The sequence below is a fragment of the Pogona vitticeps genome, chromosome 1 (genome assembly GCF_051106095.1).
Source record: "Pogona vitticeps strain Pit_001003342236 chromosome 1, PviZW2.1, whole genome shotgun sequence".
Taxonomy (NCBI): domain Eukaryota; kingdom Metazoa; phylum Chordata; class Lepidosauria; order Squamata; family Agamidae; genus Pogona; species Pogona vitticeps.
In genome coordinates this window covers 282071706-282088508 of record NC_135783.1, presented here as the reverse complement: position 1 = coordinate 282088508, position 16803 = coordinate 282071706, and the positions used below count along the sequence as shown (strand labels likewise).

Here is a 16803-nt window from a genome sequence, read left to right as displayed (position 1 = left end):
GCACTTCATCCTCCCCATAGTCCTGTGCAGAAAGAGAAGAGCTATACCACAGATGGGCTGTTTATTTCCTCTTTACCTCAACAGCACTGAAGCAGGTTAGTCTCTGTATAGGGCTGCTGCCAGAATCATTTCTCTGAGACCACCCAGAAGGTTTTGGGGATAAATGAGATGTCTCCTGTTATCATGTTGACTGAGGTAACCAATGGTGATGAGAAAGTGAGAGAAATGAATAGGCAGAGGGACTAGAAGCTTAGATGGATTTTATATGGACTTTTTCCAGAACTAAGGTGGCAAAATTACAGGAGAGTAAAACCATGCTGAAATCATATGAGCTTACCTCTGAGTAAACACCTTTCACATTGTACTATAAGGCAATGGCCCATAACCTTTGTCTCTCAAATGTTTTGGATTTCAGCTAGAGATAATAAGGAATAATCTTTTGAAATCCACCCAGCTCTACAATAAGTTTTTGCCCATAATCTCTCCATTTTAAATTCTGCTACATTAGATAAAATTCAAATTTTAGTTTATTTCAATTGGATTTTAATCATTGTCAAATCAAAATGAACTGTTGTGCTGTCTTAAAAGTCAAGCCATTCCAAAGAGCGATGGGTATGAATCGCCAGTTCAGAGGATCATGCTGATTCATTTAGCGGCTGGACAGGTGTTCGGCACTTCCCAGCCCTGCCTATGCCAGGGGGTGCCCACTCAGAGACACCATCCCAGCTTCCCTGACCCACCTCCTCCAGGCACAACCTCTGAATAGGTGGTTGCCAGCAAAGGCAGGGCTGAGAAGTGTTGAACACCTGTTTGGTTGGTAAACAAACCAGCACACGCCACCTCTAATTCCAGTTAACTGAGGTAACTGTGTGTTGGCTAATATTGGTGGCTGCCAGTCTTCAGGATCTCTATCAAAACATGAGATAAATAGGTCAGTATCCTATTACAGATTTATGGCAACATAACTGAAACAATGGCCTAAATATCAGAGGAAATTGGCTACTATTTAAGGAATTGCCTATTGTATTCTTCAGAACTGGGCACATGAGGAGGAATGCAAGTGGTGGTTCTTTAACTAGCAGCAATTTGCCTTTGCACTTATTACTGTTTGAGTAATAAGTGGCCATAGTCCCTTAGGAAGTATGACTTGTAGCCCTGGGGGTAGTTATCTCATCCCAAATGTTTAGCGTGAGGCACCCGGTCCCTGCCCAGACCATGGGCCACCTATGTCCCTTTATAGCCAGAATCCGTTCTTTCAAAATAAGAGGTCTTATTTGTTCAGTTAGGCTGATCCACTCAGTCCTTCTCTTGTGCCACTTAGAAATATTATTACTTTTAGTAATGACAAAAATCCTATTTGTTTGCTTCTCTCCTCAGCAGTGCAGATTATTATTGTTCTTATTTCACATCATAACACATTATTAACATAGCTTCTTCTAGGTCATGACTATGGTGAGATATATTCCTAGGACTCTCTGTTTGAGAATCTCCAGTCAAGTTTATGAAGCTTCACCAGCTGTGAAGAGCTGCCCTAAGTTTGGGAACTGTTTCGCAAAGAAAGGCTGAAGTACCTCAGCTGTACATTCAAACTCTCTGCAATTAGAATAACTATAGGTTTTGGTGATAACTATATCAGGCTGGCGATAACTATATCAGGTTTACTAACCACATCAGCCCAGATTATTTTTGCATGCTTTTTACATAATGTGATAGAATGCTTATACTATACTATAAATTAGTTGTTTACTCAAAGTCAGTTTTTACACGAAAGCTATTTTTTAACTCATGCAAATCTAGAATGATAGATAACAGGAGAAAAATTAGGCTTCAAATGAAGGTCTCTGCATTCCTGCAAAAATCTTCATATTAAACACTGTAATTCATGCTTTTAAGAATGTAGCAAAAATTTAAATGCAAAATCCAGAAGGTCATGCAATTAATTCTAAGTGCCCATATGACTCTCAAGAAAGACACATATGCCTTTGTTCCCTGGCTGGGGAATTGTCATTTCTTTGAGGGAAGCTGCTCAGACTATTTCCCCACCTGCCGCAAAATCAGCCTTATTCACTAATGGGCTTAGATTACTTTTAAGACTGTTTCCTGTTCTTATCCTATATTAAAGTTATCGCAATGACTCATGTGGCTCCTATTGGTTTACGTCAGAGGGGATGAAAAGCAAATGTTTCTTTAGTCGCTGACCAATTTCCCAATTTAGAACAGATTAAAACATTCATTTTCAACGTTCATGTTGGTTGGGTTCACACATTTGGAACAATGCCAAAATAACCTTATCTCTTACTGACCTTTCTATTTTAAATGCATTCTTTTTACGTTTAATAGAATGTATTATTTATTTATTTATTTATTTATTTATTTATTTATTTATTTATTTATTTATTTATTTATTTATTTATTTATTTATTTATTTGATTTTTACCCTGCCCCTCTAGACAACGTCTACTTGGGGCGGCTATGCAATATCCTTGATTTTTGATGGTTTGCATGCACATGAACCTCTTCAAGAGTGAGATCCAGTTGCTTGGATGTATGTCCTTTGGAATTCACACCCAGTTAAATGAGTTAGGACTGGAATCTCTGACAGAGTGAGTTCAAACGTGCTAGGCTGCAAAATTTGCTTTAGGTCCTCCTGAGGAGAAAGGCAGGGTATAAATATTTGAAATAAATGAATAATAAGTGTGGTTCTCTCCTTGGCCTACATGCTACGTTGCACTAGCAGACGCCTACTAATATGACTGACCACACTTTCCTTCCTTTCCTTTTTCGTCTGCAGTTTTCTGTGCTCTTGAAAGTGGGCTCCTGATGGTTTCCAACCCCTCTAGAGTCAGTATGAGATGCACAGGATAAGAGAGGATCACCCTTCATCTCAGTTCTACTGATGGAAGCCATTTTATTACTGAAACCACTCCACTGGATCTAAGCCGTAGCCCTAATTCCACTCTTATCTCTAGATTCTGTGCAGGGCAGATCAGGAGCTATGTAAGTTGCTCCCTAAGCTTTGATCTGCTTTCTTTTCTTTCTTTTCAACTGAAAACTCCATACCACACCATACATTACTTTTTCTTCAGCTCCAAAGTATTGCTTATACAATGCCACATACTGTATAAGCAATACTACCTAATACCTCTTGAATGTGTGGAATGGCTTATGTTAAGCTTGGTATTTGGGACCTCCGTATTTAGCTTGTGAGAGACGTCTTTGTGTGGTTGAAAAGGCTTGCTGTAATATCCCAGTATGGTGGTTCAGGTTTTAGCCACCATACGAAATAAGGATTGATACAAATGATTCAACTAATTCTTTGTAAAGGCCGTAAGAGATATACCCCATCATTATGCCTGTGGTAATTATTTCCATAAATTATTTATATATTGTGCAAATAAATACTTGCTTGTCCTGAATGGCTAATCAACTTCACCTTGGGTTCTACTGGTTTGCGAAATACGCGAGATGCTAATCTGTGCTAACCTGTGCTTACATGACATCCAATGACAGGTTCCATAAATAAGCCATACCTCTATGTTAATGTTAAATATTAACATATAGCATACACCACCTTGTGTCCCACTACCAGGAAAAAGGAGGCACAGACATGCGATTAATAAATAAAATAAATAAATAAATAAATAACACGATGGCTCATGTACTTCAAGTGTGCAAAGATGTGCATGAAGGTTATGAAGAACCTGTTAGTGGTTTTAGACTCTTTTGCTGCTCATGCTTTCTGTCATTAGATCTGCTATGTGGCATTTTATTTTACTTTTTACTAAAAAAAATATTTTAGTTTTAATTTATTTTAGTTTTTACTGTATGTCTTATTATATTTTTCATTTTATGGCTTTTATCTGTTTTGTAAACTGTCCACTGAGTTCTAGCTTTTGGGCGATATAGAAACTTTGTTGTCATTTTTGATCAATTTGTGTGCAAGTTATCATATATGAAACATCTCTGATACATATATATATATGCATGGACACAAAAACACAAGCAGAAGCTATTCAAGCTACTTCTATGGGTTTTATGATAAGCACTACAACGCCTGATGCCATAATGCTCGCTGTCACATTCTACTGAGCTGAGATTTTCTGTAAACTTTCCAATATAATCCTAGGGTTTCTTCTGTTAGTATTTCAAGCCAAGTTTTATCCTATCTGTAATGATCTGAAGTATTCTTAGAACTACAGAGCAGGAAGGAACTGGTCTTCGATTCCAGCCCCTATCAGAAAGGTACAGTGGGGAAACCCTTAACCTCTAGTGCTGCAGCCTCATACCTAAACTCCTGAACTATCCAGCAGTAGAATTCTTCCTGTCACTTACTCTTTTCCTTTAAAAACTGACAAGTAATCACACAGCATTTTCTTTATCTCCTGTATCAGATCACTAGATTGGAATAATCTCTAAAGCTTTTATGAATTTATAGCTGGCAAGGTTCAGATGAAGCCTTTTGATCTTTGAATTTTGTCTTAAGCTCCTTCTGCAATGTCTTTAAAATTTTCCATTAAAGTTCATAGTCAGTTCCAAATGAGACAAACAGCTACCTCAGCTGTAGATGCATGAGAAGGACTCTTTTTAATATAATAAGTATAATAATTTTATTTTGTATAATAAAAAGGTTAGGTTAACAATTACCGTATTTTTCGCTCCATAAGATGCACCTTTCCATAAGACACACCAATTTTTTAGGAGAAGAAAACAGGAAAATATAATCTGTTTTCTTCGCTCCATAAGACGCACAGACTTTCCACCCCCCTGTTTTGTGGGAAAAAAGTGCGTCTTATGGTGCGAAAAATACGGTACTTAATTCATTAACGTAGCACATTTTAATTTAAATAAAGCACTTCCTGCTTATTATTTGCCTAAATAAAATAAATAAATAAATAAATAAATATTATCAGAGTATATGTATAAATAAAGTGTGCTATATTCTGAGCAAAGTGTAGGGTATAATTATAAAATAACACACAACAATAAGACAACAATATATATAGTGGTACAACAGGAACCCCAGTGATGCCAGTGCACATTTCACCACCTTTACCTCCTTTGCTTTTGTATCTAATAAATGTTATTTTATCTTCTTTCTGCCTCTAACATTACACCTATTTCTCTGAAAAATAAGCTGTAGATATAGCTTATTTTCACTGACACATTGTTAAATACCTTTTTCCATTGATTTAAATGGAAGACAGATTATCACCTAAAAAGAGTGTGCTTCCAATGAAAACATGGCTGTATGATTGATATACTATTGAATTATAGATTTTCCATCCAAATGCATTATCTGATCCCACATATTTGGTTAATCAGAAATTCAGACAAATAGAAACCCTTTTTAAATAGGTTAAGTGGCATGGTAAATTAGAGTTCCACAGTGAACTAGAATGCTATGCAGAGGATGATGACTTTAATTACATTTATTTTCCTGCAGCTTACTCTAGTAGACAAACTAGATCTCAGTTACTCAGTCCTAATGAAATGGTTGCCATACATTTTGTCAATCTCTGAAGGCATTCAACAATTATGAGTTCTCCCATGGCTGAAGCATTCATATGATACCTGTCTACCCTTGAGGAGATCCCTATTGTCCTTCAGCTCTTCAGATGCCACCTTCTTGCCTAGGGAACATCAGAAAAATACAAACCTCACCCAGACAAGAGTGATTACACTAAATTTTTCACATGGGTGACTGTACTCATTTTATTGCCTAAGTCAAAGGAGGCAGGCTTGTATGAAGATTGGAATATGTGACTCAGTTCTGAACAGCATTATGCAAGGTCAAAATAAGGGAAGAATGAATCAATTGTTACGGAACAGAAGAAATTTTCTGAAATATTCAGAAATATAGCCACACAGACTAGGATAATTCAGGAATATTACCTCAAGAAAACTGGATCCTATTAAATAGTGAGCTTTTATTTGAAAAGAATTATCTTCATGAATAAAGCTATTATTAGTACAGTTGTCCTTTACTATATGAGTCAATTTCTAAGAAACTAATTTGCCTAATGTTGTTTACCTGTTGTTTGTAAAGACTAACTGCATGAACGGACTATCTGGAGAAAATGTATATGTCCTGAGAACTAGAGATGCGATTCATCTTAACAATAATATGGATTTAGGTGTGTCCTGCACAGTGTTTAGTGTGGCTTCCCTGTAATCTAAATGGAGAAGGCAACTCAAGATATATGCTCATCTGGATTTCATCTGGAGTTTAGCCTGAGAATGATTAGAAAAAACTCTTGTAAATCATTATAATCTGTGTCCATTAGATTTCCCCCTGTCTAAAAGAAATCACTAAAACCTTCTATCAAGCTACATATAGTTCAACCATATTATTATTATTTTTTTACAAGAGTTAATCTACATCACTGGAATTAGCTTTTCAGATCCATCACAAGAGTAAAAGCTAGAAAAAGTGTTCTGCTACCTGATGGAATAATCTCAACTAATTTGCTGTCTCACCTTAGACTAGCCTCTACCTATCAATTCCTTCAAGAATGAATACTTGAGCAAAGAACTATAATAACTATTTTTCAAAAGAATAAAGCCATGCTATATTGGGCCACTAAATACTTTTCTGGTTGTAACCTCTTTCCTTTCCAGGTTTTGATAAATGATGTGAATTCCAAACAATGGAAGTAGCTCAGAAGATGCTCCCTCTTTACATCCTCATTTCCATCTTTCACACAAACACCTGTTAACATTACATCTCTTTACCCATATTGTGAACTTACACTGCTAGAAACATTGTGTAAAAAGGGCAGAGTTTGGCAGCTTATTTTTAAGAATGAGCATAAAGACAAGATGAAGTCATCCACAACATGGTGGAAGCCACAGGTAATTATAATCATTCTGCTTTGAAGTCTCCTTCTAAGTACTACAAAATAGTGAACACAAGTTCTGTACTAATGGACAGAGTACTTTATGCAGTTCTAATCAGATGGGAGGAACAAAAACAATCATCTCCATCCATTTAATTATATAACATGGAATCACAAAACCAGGAAGCAGTTTCCGTCGTGGGACAACTTAGATATTATGACAGTCTCTACAATGTATAGAATGCATCATCATACATGAAATTACTGCAAAAGGCTAAATACAGAACAAGCAAATAACAACAAAACTAAGCAAAAGCAAAAGCAAAAAGGAAGTGTGTGAGAGAAAGAAAGGAATAGTTTATAGGGAACCAGAAGTTTCCAATATATATGAAATTTTGTCTTGAACATGGCATAATATGTCATTTCTAATTCTGACTCAAACAAGCATAAGTTTGAATTTTAATACAGTTACCAGATCTGGAAACAACTATAATATACTTTTCATTTATTCCTTATCCTAAGAGTAACACAGGTTTCAAGAATACCTTGCGCTAAAATAGCCAGTTATGCAGAAGTTGCCCCTTATATCAACAGAAAATCCACAGTGCTCTAAATATAGTGTGGATATATTGGCAAACTCTGCTTCCAAGTAGTAAACTTCCCATATTCGAGACAAAATTTCATATATATTGGAAACTTCAGGTTCCCTATAAACTATTCCTTTCTCTCTCACACACACTTCCTTTTTGCTTTTGCTTTTGCTTAGTTTTGTTGTTATTTGCTTGTTCTGCATTTAACCTTTTGCAGTAATTTCATGTATACAATGCCTTTCACAATATGAGTGAACAGTAAAAACAGTGCTTCTATTCTGTTCAGTTCCATTGAATGTTGGGCTAACAAAACATTGCTTGGTGAAAAATATGTGCTTTTTTATAATTGTCAAAACAAAATGAGAAGTAAAGGGGGGAAATGCCCTGAAATTGGAGGAGGAGGAGCAGGAGGAAGAAATAATAATTAATAATAACAGTAAAATTGCCACTTTTTTTAACAAAATAAATCTTTCAGATATATTGAACACAAATATAACTTAAAAATAGCAACATGTTGATTTCTATCTTTTATCCACGATTAATTTCCTTTAGAATTGAGTCCGCTGTGTTTACTGGAGCGTATTTGCAGGTAAGCATACTTAGGATGGTGCTACATTTGCTAATAATAAGCTCTAAGAACATAAGCAGATAAAATAGGAGTAAATAAGAGAATTTATACTAAGATAAACTAGTTTCAATTTTTCTTTGCCTCCATATATCTGCACAACATTGTTTTAAATTCAGGAAATAAATACATTGCTATGAACTTCACATAACAGCCAGGGTATTTTAATGTTATGAAGTGATTTTCAATAGAAAGAAATTCATTATGTCCTTTGATAAAAATCATCTTTACCATCTACGTTAATGTTGTGTTGGACAATTCTGATTAATGTCAATCTTAAAAATGAAAGAGTTTGGTTAAAATATGTATGAACTATACATAACATATGTTATTAGCAATATATTCAACACCATGATCTATATTATTCAAGTATAAAGGTAAAAATTTAAATGCCCATATAACACTGTTATTGGCAGAACAAATTAAGTGGTATGTTCACTACACTGAATGCATATATTAATCTGTGCAGTTTGCCATTAAAATATCTCCAGGGACTGTAGAAAAGTATACTAGTTTAATTAACACTGTCCTCATTGTTATGACATCCAACTTAAACATTCAACAATGCCAAGAGAGAGAGAGAGAGAGAGAGAGAATACAATTATATTCACCCTAAATTTTAATGACCCTAAATCTGATTTTGAGCCATTTTTTAATTTCTGAAGGTATGGCTGCCAAGAAAAAAGTGGGCATTTGCTTCAGAAATCAGAGATAATTGAAAAAAGTACACTGATGTTCCAGTTTATCCTAAGTAGATCGAATAGGGGGACAATTTCATGACATGCAAATGTCTATCAAGTGATAGTAGGAAAGAGAACAATCTTGATTTTGCACCTGGAAGCCCAAGTTGCTGCTGAAGAGTAACCACATGAGAACTTAAAAATCCCTCTATTGCTACTAGAACCAGGAAAATAATCAACATATCTGGCAATGATCAATGCCAATGTCACATTCAACACTATTGTGATCATACTTCAATGCTAATCAACACTTGAAAAGAACACTCAAGAAATCAGGAGCTGTTCAATATACCCCAAAATTGGTATAAGCAAACTCAAGCAGCCCAAACTGAAATAAAATATTTGTTAAATACCAGCACTGAGTATTTTTTTTCTGCAGAAGGGCACCCTACTTCACCTTGTAGTATCACAGCTAACCACACAATCGTAAGTACAGTATAAATAAAAGAAGCAAATGCTGTATTGTTGCCCTCACACACACACACGCATATCACAATTATATAGAGGGGAGGTAGCATGGGTCACATTTCCCTACTGGTTGTTCCCGTCAATGGCTGCAATCCTGTATACAGTTAGGATACTTTAATTCCACTAATTTCAATCTTATTTGTGCTGCCAGTGTGTAGGAGTGCACCCAACCTCTTTTAATCTGAGCTTTTTAGCAGCCTTTGATCAACATTTTCCAAGCAGGGTTGAGGTTTTAGCATTATGCCCAAGCCTTGTTCATACTTGTGCAACTTCACACATTGTTGTTTGTGGTAAAAGAAGTACTCATCTAAAATGAAATGAGCAGCACACTGAGTCAAAAGTCCTTACCTCATTTAGCTGCTGGTTCTGTTGGGAAAATCCTTTAGCTGCAGCAGCAAAAAGACGGATCTGGCTATGCCAGATGTTAGGTAAACATAGGTGGCAGGCTATCAGTTCAAAAAACCTCGCAGCAGTGAAGATAAATGGATGTGATATTAATTTTAAAACATTTTTTTAGCATGTTGAGCCGGCCAATTGTGTAATTCCTTAGGTCACTTCCTGTTACTCTGATTGGATCTTCTAAAATTAAACTTTTAAAAAAAAGAACCACAGGGATTGCAAACATTTGCATACAGAGAGCCAACTCACACCTTCCCGTACAAACAAAACAAGTTTAACCAGGTTACACTGGTGTCCTCAGAACAAAAGAGAAAGAGTCCTGTTAATGGATGAAGCATTGGTTTACCTGTGTCGAGGTTTTTCAATTTTTTAAAAGACCACCCTATTCTCCCTGCTTCACAGACAGGTTATTCCAGGTAGGTAGCAAGTGGTAATGAGAAGCAATCTCAGCTGGGGGAAAGGAATAAACCAGAAAATGAAGTCTATGGAATAGATTTGCCTTGGCAGCAAATGCAAACAAATGTTCCAGCACTGAAGGATTATCTTTCTCCTCCCCTTGTATTCATTTACTCTTGTTGAAGTCAGTTTGTATGTATATAAAGGAATTGGCTTCCAGAGCTGTCCTTTCGGAGAACTGCCTTGGTCTGCCTACATGCATAAGCCTAGCGAAAAATAAAACAAAAACTTGGCACAAACAAAAAACTGCATACCTGCTGAAGGAGTGACGAAGGATGTGGTAATCAGTGCTCAAGAAGGCAACCAGAGTGCATGGGCTCACCTTGTTTCAAAAGGGCATCCTGTCTTTTGGATTCTAGCAAAATACTGGGCATTTATTTGGGAGAAAGTGAGGACAGTTTGTACAGATCAAAAATGACATTAGGGAAAAAATATGGTTTCCCAAACTCTGGCTGAGTAGAGGCATTTGGTACTAGCAGTGCTTTTCTCTCCATAAAGGAGAAGAGAAAAGACATGGTGTGCTCTGCTGACTCCATTTGTATTATAAACAGATGGAGGAAAGCCTTTGTGAGTGAGCTACAGCTCAGCTTACCTGGATGGAGGAGAAGTGAACTGGAAATATCAGAGCTTGTAATGTAACTTCTTTTTACTGTGGCACCTACAATCACCTATGGTTACTGGCCAGGACAGCAAAAGATGCCATCAAACAATGTAATTTCTCCAAGGTCAAGGGTGGTGGTTTGCACCTGATTCTTAATAATGTTTTGTTGTGGAGAGAACAGTCTACATGTGAGGACAGACAAGGATGTATACAGAGGGGATATGCTGGAGATTTATCTGCTTAAAGTTTTGAAAAACTGTCCTGCTTGATATAATGCAACTTCTAAGCATGGTTGTTGTGGGTTTTTCGGGCTCTTTGGCCGTGTTTTGAAGGTTGTTCTTCCTAACGTTTTGCCAGTCTCTGTGGCCGGCATCTTCAGAGGACAGCACTCTGTCCTCTCTAAGCACAGCACAACTTCTAAGCAATTTACATTAAAAATTCATCTAATACGATCTAATAATAAAAATGGTAAAAGTCATGTTAACAAAAACATAAGAGAAAGGGGTAGAAGGACAGAAGAAGTGTGTTGAAATTTATTTCTGTGTGCATATGGGTGAAAATACTTTTATCCTGTTATGCTGGCAGAGCACAAACAGCATAACTTTGGGAGGTGAATTGCCCCAAGTTGAGAAATCACTACAGGCATTATCAGTTGCACACTGAGTTGTTTGACCCAGCCTGCAACTTGCATAGCTACACAAGAGGATTTTGGCCATACACGTCAGATTCTAACCTTGGGTAATGCACTCACATGAAGCAAGCTGAATGATGTGACAGGGTAGGCATGCCAGGTAGCAGCCATGCTCACAGTGAGAGAAAGGGCTAAGGCACAGGGAAAGAGGGACAGAAGACAGGCAGGGCAGGTGCAGCAGCCTAATAAGGAACACCTGCCTGAGGCAGCCAGGAGCCTGATAAAAAGGAGGGCTCCCGGTGGTGGCTGGTCAATAGAAGAAGAGGAAGCAGAAGGAGAAGGGACCTGGGCTGATGCCCCAGAGGAGCTGCTGCCACCTCAGGGAGCCAGGAGGGCTGTGTGATGTTCCTCCACTAGAGGAACTACTGTGGACCGCCAGCAGAGCCTCCCTCCAGTTGTCATACTGCACAGGCAAGGACCATGGGGAGGGGAAGGGCAGGGCAGCCAGCATCTATCAAGGTCAATACAAACTCCAAAGTCTCATGCTGATGGATCTGAATTGTGAGGACCCTCAGGATCCCACTGAGGGACGGAGTGCCCAAGAACTGGTAGATGCCCCTTAACCTGCTTCTTCCAAGGCTGCAGGGATTCTGCAAACCTGTAACACAACTGTAAATAACGCACCCATATGTTTAAATCCTGAAGTTGAGCCCATGGAGTTTGTGCCAGAAAACCCAGCCATCCACTAGCTCTGCAGTGCCAGAGACTGGCAAGGCCTACAAACGGTCACTAGAAACAAAAAGTTTTAAGAAGCACTGTAGCCCACTTGCCATAGACCTTTAATAGCATCAGCTCCAGCACCTTACTTTGGAGGATAATGATTTCTTTTTTTTCCCAATTTGAGGTTTAGGGGGAGTAATGAATAATAACTTTATTTGTTATATCAAACATAGGCCATAAGATGGTTTTTAAAAAGCATGAAACATTTTGCATTTGTTTTCTCTAAGGATTTGCTTGTCTGTAATTATCTTTTTTTACCCCTTAAAGACTATTTTCCCCCTTCCTCAACCACGTTGACCATAAGCATATTTTCTCTGGTTGCTAGGAAACACCATAGAATGCAGATGAGCAAACTGGCTATGTGAGTACGTAAAATGCATGACCTGAAAAGCAGTTCAATATGGTGACAACAGCACAAATGTTTAACATCTGATCTGAAGCCGAAGTATTGACTCCGAGCAAATAAGTTAAATATATCAAACAGGTGAATTAGTCAGTGTGACCGATTCCATTGGAAATATAAAGTTGATTGCTTTGTATGCGACTACATGTTATGCTGCAGGAAACACCAGCATTACATCAACATGTTTTTCCCTTGTCTACAAGAGAGGCTGTGCAGTCACTACAACAGGAAGCAACCCAAGCAAACACCGGTGGACTGATGAAATTTCAGAGTCAGGATCATGACTGCGTACAAATTTTACTCAGCATATACATCAAGTAAAGTATTTGCAAGCAAAAGCTGAAAATGAGCTGAGGTTAGCTAGAAATACTAAAAGCAACAAAGAAAGTCTTCTTCAGGTATGTACATAGCAAAAAACAAAGAAAAGAAACAGTGGTTCAGGAGATGGAAAAATGATAACAGAAGACAAAGAAAAGGCAGAAACACTCAATTTCTATTTTAGTTCAGTCTTTTCCCAAAGGGCAGACAATGACCCTCCAGACAAATATGAAGTGCAAGTGGATGGGGCATGATTGCAGCTGGAGACTGATAAACAAATAATCAACAAACACTTTACCACCTTGAACGAGTTCAAATCTCTAGGGCGAGATGAACTATATCCAAGAATATTGAAGGAACTGGCTGAAGAACTCTCAGAACCACTGTCCATTATTTTCTTGAAATCATGGGAAATGGATCAGGTACCGGATAATTGTAGGACGGCTAAAGTTGTCCCTATCTTCAAAAAGGGCAAAAAGAAGGGAGCTGGGAACTATAGACCAGTCAACTTGACATCAGTCCCAGGTAAAATTCTAGAACAGATTATAAGGCTTCCACTATGTTTGCACCTAGAAAACAATGCAGTAATAACTAGGAACCAACATGGATTTGTCCAGAACAAATCCTGTCAGATGGATCTGATCTCATTTTTTGATTGGGTAACCTTCCTGATAGCCAGAGGGAATACTGTAGACATAGTATATCTTGACTTCAGCAAAGCTTTTGACAAAGTGCCCCATAATATTCTGATTATCAAGCTAACTAGATGTGGACTGGATCGAACAACTGTCAGGTGGATACACAGTTGCTAAAGAATTTTACTCAAAGGGTGATGATTAATGGCTCCTTCTCAAACTGGGAGGATGTAGCAAGTGGGGTACCTCAGGGCTCAATCCTGAGCCCAGTGCTCTTAAACATTTGCATTAATGACTTGGATCGGGGGTACAGAGAATGCTAATCAAATCTGCAGATGAAACAAAATTGGGTGGAACAGCTAATAGCCTAGAAGACAGAAACAAAATTTAAAATGATCTAGATAGACTTGAGTACTGGGCTGAAAGCAACAAAATGAAATTCAACAGGAATAAGTGCAAAGTACTGCACCTAGAAAAAGAAACCAAACACACAATTACAAGATGAGAGATACCTGGGTCAGCAATGCTACAAGAGAGGAAGATCTTGGAATCATCGCAGATCACTAGCTAATATGATCCAACAATGTGGTGTGGATACAAAAGAAGTACTGCAAATACTAGTTTAGGATGCATTAACAGAAGTCTCCAAATCCCAAAAGGTGCTATTTCCTCTCTATTTGGGACTCGTTAGGCCTCATCTTGAGTACTGTGTCCAGTTCTGGACACCACACTTCAAGAAGGATGCTGACAAATTGGAAGAAGTTCAGAGGAGGGCAACAGGGATGATCATGCTATTGGAAACCAAGCCCTTCGAACAAAACTGGACAAACTTGGCAAAAGTTTGTCTTTTTGCGAAAAGAAGACTGAGGGGAAATATGATAGTACTTTTCAAATACTTGAAAGGCAGAGAAGGGGCAGGATTTGTTCTCAATTATCCCAGAGTGCAGGATACACAACAATGGGCTCAAGCTACAGGAAGCCAGATTTTGGTTGAAAACCAGGAAAAACTTCTTAACTGTTAGAGATAAGGGAGACAATTACTTCAAGAGGTGGCGAGTGCTCCAAAACTGGAAGCATTCAAGAGAAATTTAGAAAACCACCTGTCAGGTATCATTTGATTTTTATTCCTGCATTGAGCAGAGGGTTGGACTCAATGGCCTTATAGCCCCCTTCCAACTTCATGGTTCTATGATTCTCATTTCTTAAAAAATGGAGTTATGTTGCCATGGTTTCCATTCATTTCCTAGATGTCTTCCACACAGGATTCTGCCCACTCTCCTTATTCAGCTGTCATATTAAGGACTGTAATCAGTGGCTGAAATTCTCTTCCTTAGTGTAGTAAGTCACAACTAGAGCAGGCCAATTGAATCAATAGAAGTTGCAAAGGAGTTGACTCACCAAACCCCCACTGATTCAATGGCGCTACTCCTATATGTGTTTTATTAAGCAACAGGATTTCAGCCTATAACTCACTTTATCCTTAACTCTTCATCTTCTGTAGTTTTCCTTTTTGTATTTCAAAACTTATTTCCAAAATAATAAAGCATGTGTTTCTGTAAAGCACCTTACTTACTCACTTACCTACCTACCTACCTACCTACCTACCTACCTACCTACCTACCTACCTACCTACCTACCTACCTACCTACCTACCTACCTACCTACCTACCATGTTTCCCTAGGTCTTATATTAATTTTTGCTCCAAAAATATATTAGGGCTTATTTTCAGGGGATGTTTTATTTTATTTTTCATGTACAACAATCTACATTTATTCAAATACAGTCATATCATCTTCTACTTGTTACACAATGGTGGAGCGCAGGGTTTCAATTAACTGGGGCTTTCTTTTGGGGTAGGGCTTATATTATGAGCATCCTGAAAAATCATATTAGGGCTTATTTTCAGGTTAGGTCTTATTTTGGGGAAAACAGGGTACTTACTTAGTCCCTTCTTTCTATTCAAATTACTTGCCACTCTAGGAAAGTAATCTTAGAAAGAAGAGTAAAGGTGATGTCATTTTTTTCCCCAAGAGAACTCACTTCTGGATTTCACCATTAGGTGGAAAGACATTGAAGCCAACTCCGCTCCTAGAAGTAGGTCAGGAATACTAAAGATTTCTCTAGCTACGCACACCACATAGCAATAATATTCTGACTCATCTGTTCCGATAAATATGACCAAACACCTTGTCAATCAGTATATTAGTACACAACTACCTTTGATAGAGTGATTGTTGTACTGAGAAGAAAATGGTGAGTAGAGAGTAAGATGACATTGCTTTCCATGCTAGGAGTTCTTTTAAAGACAAAAGGTAACAAGAAGCATAAGAAGGCACTGCTTAATACAGAGCCAGTGTGGTTTAATGTGTGGAATTATTAGACTACGATGCAGAATACATGGGTTAAATCCCCACTTTGCTTTTTTACTCGCTGAGCAACTTTGGAACAATCATATTCTCTCAGGCTAACCCACTTCACAGGGTTGTTATGATGAGAAGGTGAGGAAGAGTAAAACAATGTATGCCACCTTGAGCTCATTTAAGGAATGACAGAAAAGAAATGTAATACAATAAGCAAATATGGGTTCTCCAATAGATTAACCATTTAATTTAAGTCATGCACATATGTGGTAGACTTGTGCCTCCCAAAGGTGTATTCTCATGGGCTGGATAACCCACTAAGGTCCAAGCAAAAATACAAAAATAGGTTTACACCACACCTTTACCAATATATATTGTAAATGTAAGAAGAAGATCAGGGTTGTGACTGCTAAATATGGCTGCTGCACAAGAACACACACACACACACACCAGCTCTGCAGGATGATAGGAATGAGCATATATACATAAGATGGAAACTAGTGATACATTGCAGATATTGAGGATGATGTCATGTGATGACATTTTTTCCAGTAGGTGATACGTGATACGACATTAATGCATTATTTTTACATTTTGGAGCTGAGTGTCTCTGGACTATCACCTCTACCTTCTCTGAACCACCACTTGTCTAAATCTGCCACACTTTTTACTTTCTGTTTTTCCTACGGATTTTTGTGTGTCACTCCACCCAGGAGCCTAGAGAAAGATCACTGAATGAGACCGAGGTGCTTAGAAAAAAATAGTATGGGATAAAGGAACCAAAAATGAATGAACTGCTTGTGTCCAGTAGTCTACTAAGGATGCTTACAGACTGTCAATTTCTGTACAAAATCACCTTATCCACACCTCCTGAACCATGTGCAAGGTCAGTTCAGACCAAGTTAACCCTAGGTTTTTCCTTCTCTAAATGCTGGATTGCAAGTCTCAGCAGTTTGAACC

General features: G+C 37.9%; 1 protein-coding gene across 2 annotated transcripts in view; it reads right to left on the bottom strand.

Moving 5' to 3' along the window:
- Positions 1-9718, bottom strand: part of EHF (ETS homologous factor) — a 52252-nt gene extending 42534 nt beyond the window's left edge. For both annotated transcript variants that reach the window (XM_020782787.3, XM_072985939.2), the window contains exon 1: positions 9608-9718. The gene's annotated coding sequence lies outside the window, so the exon portion shown is untranslated. The remainder of the gene's footprint in view (positions 1-9607) is intronic.
- Between the last annotated feature and the right edge of the window lie 7085 nt (positions 9719-16803).